The sequence below is a fragment of the Lolium rigidum genome, chromosome 4 (genome assembly GCF_022539505.1).
Source record: "Lolium rigidum isolate FL_2022 chromosome 4, APGP_CSIRO_Lrig_0.1, whole genome shotgun sequence".
In the NCBI taxonomy this organism is placed as follows: domain Eukaryota; kingdom Viridiplantae; phylum Streptophyta; class Magnoliopsida; order Poales; family Poaceae; genus Lolium; species Lolium rigidum.
Window position 1 is genome coordinate 205,094,055 of NC_061511.1, and position 6,290 is coordinate 205,100,344.

The window sequence follows — 6,290 nt, forward strand, 5'->3', positions numbered from 1 at the left end:
GTATGTGCATTGTTATGCCCTCTCTATTTGTCAATTGCCCGACCGTAATTTGTTCACCCAACATGCTTTTATCTTATGGGAGAGACACCTCTAGTGAACTGTGGACCCCGGTCCATTCTTTAATACTGAAATACAAATCTGCTACAATACTTGTTTTTACTGTTTTCTCTGCAAACAATCATCTTCCACACAATACGGTTAATCCTTTGTTACAACAAGCCGGTGAGATTGAAAACCTCACTGTTTCGTTGGGGCAAAGTACTTTGGTTGTGTTGTGCAGGTTCCACGTTGGCGCCGGAATCTCTGGTGTTGCGCCGCACTACATCCCGCCGCCATCAACCTTCAACGTGCTTCTTGACTCCTACTGGTTCGATTAAACCTTGGTTTCTAACTGAGGGAAACTTGCCGCTGTGTGCATCACACCTTCCTCTTGGGGTTCCCAACGGACGTGTCAACTACACGCATCAAGAAAATTTCTGGCGCCGTTGCCGGGGAGATCAAGACACGCTGCAAGGGGAGTCTCCACTTCTCAATCTCTTTACTTTGTTTTTGTATTGCTTTATTTTATTTACTACTTTGTTTGTTGCACTTATATCAAAACACAAAAAAATTAGTTGCTAGCTTTACTCTATTTGCTGTCGTGTTTGCTATATCAAAAACACAAAAAAATTAGTTTACTTGCATTTACTTTATCTAGTTCGCTTTATTTACTATTGCTAAAATGGCCAACCCTGAAAATACTAAGTTGTGTGACTTCACTAGCACAAATAATAATGATTTCTTATGCACACCTATTGCTCCACCTGCTACTACAGCGGAATTCTTTGAAATTAAACCTGCTTTACTTAATCTTGTTATGCGAGAGCAATTTTCTCAGTGTTAGTTCCGATGATGCTGCTGCCCATCTCAATAATTTTGTTGAACTATGTGAAATGCAAAAGTATAAAGATGTAGATGGTGACATTATAAAATTAAAATTGTTTCCTTTCTCATTAAGAGGAAGAGCTAAAGATTGGTTGCTATCTCTGCCTAAGAATAGTATTGATTCCTGGACTAAATGCAAGGATGCTTTTATTGGTAGATATTATCCCCCTGCTAAAATTATATCTTTGAGGAGTAGCATAATGAATTTTAAACAATTGGATAATGAACATGTTGCTCAAGCTTGGGAAAGAATGAAATCTCTCGGTTAAAAATTGCCCAACCCATGGATCGACTACTTGGATGATCATCCAAACCTTCTATGCAGGACTAAATTTTTCTTCGCGGAATTTATTGGATTCAGCTGTTGGAGGTACCTTTATGTCCATAACTCTTGGTGAAGCAACAAAGCTTCTTGATAATATGATGGTTAATTACTCGAATGGCACACGGAAAGAGCTCCACAAGGTAAGAAGGTAAATTCCGTTGAAGAATCCTCTTCCTTGAATGATAAAGTTGATGCTATTATGTCTATGCTTGCGAATGATAGGACTAATGTTGATCCTAATAATGTTCCATTAGCTTCATTGGTTGCCCAAGAAGAACATGTTGATGTAAACTTCATTAAAAATAATAATTTCAACAACAATGCTTATCGGAACAATTCTAGTAACAACTATAGGCCATATCCTTATAATAATGGTAACGGTTATGCTAATTCTTATGGGAATTCTTACAACAATAATAGGAATACACCCCCTGGACTTGAAGCCATGCTTAAAGAATTTATTAGTACACAAACTGCCTTTAACAAATCAGTTGAGGAAAAGCTCAATAAAATTGATATTCTTGTTTCTAGAGTTGATAGTCTTGCCTCTGATGTTGATCTTTTGAAATCGAAAGTTATGCCTAATAGGGATATTGAAAATAAAATTGTTACTACAGCAAATGCCATCCAAGTTAGAATTAATGAGAATATAAGATTAATGGCTGAACTGCGTGCTAGGTGGGATAGAGAAGAAAATGAAAAACTAGCTAAAAAGGAAAATGTAGCTAAAGTTTGGACTATTACCACCACAAGTAATGTTGATTCTTCATATGTTGCTGCACCTCCTACTATCAATGGTAAAATAATTGGTGTTGGCAATGCTTCTACTCCTAGTGCAAAGCGCGCAAAATTACTCGAATCGCTAAAACTCGCTGAAACCGCTTGTGATAAAACTCGCTGAAATTTTTCCAACCTTGGGGATGATAATCCCATTGCTTTAGATTGTAATGATTTAGATTTTGATGATTGCCATATCTCTGAAGTTATAAAGTTCTTACAAAAACTTGCTAAAAGTCCCAATGCTAGTGCTATAAATTTGGCTTTCACAAAACATATTACAAATGCTCTCATAAAAGCTAGAGAAGAGAAACTAAAACTTGAAACTTCTATTCCTAGAAAGCTAGAGGATGGTTGGGAGCCCATCATTAAAATGAGAATCAAAGATTTTGATTGTAATGCTTTATGTGATCTTGGTGCAAGTATTTCGTTATGCCTAAAAAAGTCTATGATATGCTTGACTTGCCACCATTGAAAAACTGTTATTTGGATGTTAATCTCGCTGATAATGCTAAAAAGAAACCTTTGGGGAAAGTTGATAATGTTCATATTATGGTTAACAATAACCTTGTCCCCGTTGATTTTGTTGTCTTGGATATTGAATGCAATGCATCTTGCCCCATTATATTGGGAAGACCTTTTCTCCGAACCGTTGGTGCTACTATTGACATGAAGGAAGGTAATATTAAATATCAATTTCCTCTCAAGAAAGGTATGGAACACTTCCCTAGAAAGAGAATGAAGTTACCTTATGATTCTACCATTAGAACAAATTATGATGTTGATGCTTCGTCTCTCGATGTTACTTGAGATACACTTTCTGCGCCTAGCTGAAAGGCGTTAAAGAAAAGCGCTTATGGGAGACAACCCATGTTTTTATTACAGTATTTTTGTTTTATATTTGTGTCTTGGAAGTTGTTTACTACTGTAGCAACCTCTCCTTATCTTAGTTTTATGTTTTGTTGTGCCAAGTAAAGTCTTTGATAGAAAAGTAAGTACTAGATTTGGATTACTGCGCAGTTCCAGATTTCTTTGCTGTCACGAATCTGGGTCTATCTCCCTGTAGATAGCTCAGAAAATTACGCCAATTTACGAGCATGATCCTCAGATATGTACGCAACTTTCATTCAATTTGAGCATTTTCGTTTGAGCAAGTCTGGTGGCCTAATAAAATCCATCTTTACGGACTGTTCTGTTTTGACAGATTCTGTCTTTTATTTCGCATTCCCTCTTTTGCTATGTTGGATGAATTTCTTTGATCCACTAATGTCCAGTAGCTTTATGCAATGTCCAGAAGTGTTAAGAATGATTGTGTCACCTCTGAACATGTGAATTTTTATTATGCACTAACCCTCTAATGAGTTGTTTCGAGTTTGGTGTGGAGGAAGTTTTCAAGGATCAAGAGAGGAGTATGATGCAATATGATCAAGGAGAGTGAAAGCTCTAAGCTTGGGGATGCCCCGGTGGTTCACCCCTGCATATATTAAGAAGACTCAAGCGTCTAAGCTTGGGGATGCCCAAGGCATCCCCTTCTTCATCGACAACATTATCAGGTTTCTCCCCTGAAACTATATTTTTATTCGGCCACATCTTATGTACTTTGCTTGGAGCGTCGGTTTGTTTTTGTTTTTTTGTTTTGTTTGAATAAAATGGATCCTAGCATTCACTTTATGGGAGAGAGACACGCTCCGCTGTAGCATATGGACAAATATGTCCTTAGGCTCTACTCATAGTATTCATGGCGAAGTTCTTCTTCGTTAAATTGTTATATGGTTGGAATTGGAAAATGATACATGTAGTAAATTGCTATAATGTCTTGGATAATTTGATACTTGGTAATTGTTGTGCTCATGTTTAAGCTCTTGCATCATATACTTTGCACCCATTAATGAAGAAATACTTAGAGCTTGCTAATTTGGTTTGCATATTTGGTTTCTCTAGAGTCTAGATAACATCTAGTATTGAGTTTTGAACAACAAGGAAGACGGTATGGAGTCTTATAATGTTTACCATATGTCTTTTATGTGAGTTTTGTTGTACCGTTCATCCTTGTGTTTGTTTCAAATAGCCTTGCTAGCCTAAACCTTGTATCGAGAGGGAATACTTCTCATGCATCCAAAATACTTGAGCCAACCACTATGCCATTTGTGTCCACCATACCTACCTACTACATGGTATTTATCCGCCATTCCAAAGTAAATTGCTTGAGTGCTACCTTTAAAATTCCATCATTCACCTTTGCAATATATAGCTCATGGGACAAATAGCTTAAAAACTATTGTAGTATTGAATATGTACTTATGCACTTTATCTCTTATTAAGTTGCTTGTTGAGCGATAACCATGTTTCGGGGACGCCATCAACTATTCTTTGTTGGATATCATGTGAGTTGCTATGCATGTCCGTCTTGTCTGAAGCAAGAGAGATCTACCACCTTCATGGTTGGATCATGCATATTGTTAGAGAAGAACTTTGGGCCGCTAACTAAAGCCATGATTCATGGTGGAAGTTTCAGTTTTGGACACATATCCTCAATCTCATATGAGAATAATAATTGTTGCCACATGCTTATGCATTAAAGAGGAGTCCATTATCCGTTGTCCATGTTGTCCCGGTATGGATGTCTAAGTTGAGAATAATCAAAAGCGAGAAATCCAAAATGCGAGCTTTCTCCTTAGACCTTTGTACAGGCGACATGGAGGTACCCCATTGTGACACTTGGTCAAAACATGTGCATTGCAAAGATCCGGTAGTCCAAGTTAATTAGGACAAGGTGCGGGCACTATTAGTATACTATGCATGAGACTTGCAACTTGTAAGATATAACTTTCATAACTCATATGCTTTATTACTACCGTTGACAAAATTGTTTCATGTTTTCAAAATAAAAGCTCTAGCACAAATATAGCAATCGATGCTTTCCTCTTTGAAGGACCATTCTTTTTACTTTTATGTTGAGTCAGTTCACCTATCTCTCTCCACCTCAAGAAGCAAACACTTGTGTGAACTGTGCATTGATTCCTACATACTTGCATATTGTACTTGTTATATTACTCTATGTTGACTATTATCCATGAGATATACATGTTACAAGTTGAAAGCAACCGCTGAAACTTAATCTTCCTTTGTGTTGCTTCAATACCTTTACTTTGATTTATTGCTTTATGAGTTAACTCTTATGCAAGACTTATTAATACTTGTCTTGAAGTACTATTCATGAAAAGTCTTTGCTTTATGATTCACTTGTTTTCTCATGTCATTACCATTGTTTTGATCGCTGCATTCACTACATATGTTTACAAATAGTATGATCAAGGTTATGATGGCATATCACTTCAGAAATTATCTTTGTTATCGTTTTACCTGCTCGGGACGAGCAGTAACTAAGCTTGGGGATGCTTGATACGTCTCCGACGTATCGATAATTTCTTATGTTCTATGCCATATTATTGATGATACCTACATGTTTTATGCACACTTTATGTCATATTCGTGCATTTTCCGGAACTAACCTATTAACAAGATGCCGAAGTGCCGGTTCCTGTTTTCCGCTATTTTTGGTTTCAGAAATCCTAGTAACGAAATATTCTCGGAATTGGACGAAACGAAGACCCAGGGGCCTATTTTTCCACGGAGCTTCCAGAAGACCGAAGAACATACGAAGTGGGGCCACGAGGTGGCCAAACAACATGGAGGCGCGGCCAAGGGGGGGCCCGCGCCGCCCTGTGGTGTGGGCCCCTCGTCTGGCCCCCGACTCTGCCCTTCCGCCTACTTAAAGCCTCCGTCGCGAAACCCCTGATGCGAAAAACCACGATATGGAAAACCTTACTGAGACGCCGCCGCCGCCGATCCCATCTCGGGGGATTCTGGAGATCTCCTCCGGCACCTCGCCGGAGAGGGGATTCATCTCCCGGAGGACTCTACACCGCCATGGTCGCCTCCGGAGTGATGAGTGAGTAGTTCACCCCCGGACTATGGGTCCATAGCAGTAGCTAGATGGTTGTCTTCTCCTCATTGTGCTTCATTGTTGGATCTTGTGAGCTGCCTAACATGATCAAGATCATCTATCCGTAATACTCTATGTTGTGTTTGTCGGGATCCGATGGATAGAGAATACCATGTCATGTTAATTATCAAGTTATTACACATGTGTTGTTTATGATCTTGCATGCTCTCCGTTTCTAGTAGAGGCTCTGGCCAAGTTTTTACTTTTAACTCCAAGAGGGAGTACTTATGCTCGATAGTGGGTTCATGCCTGCATTGA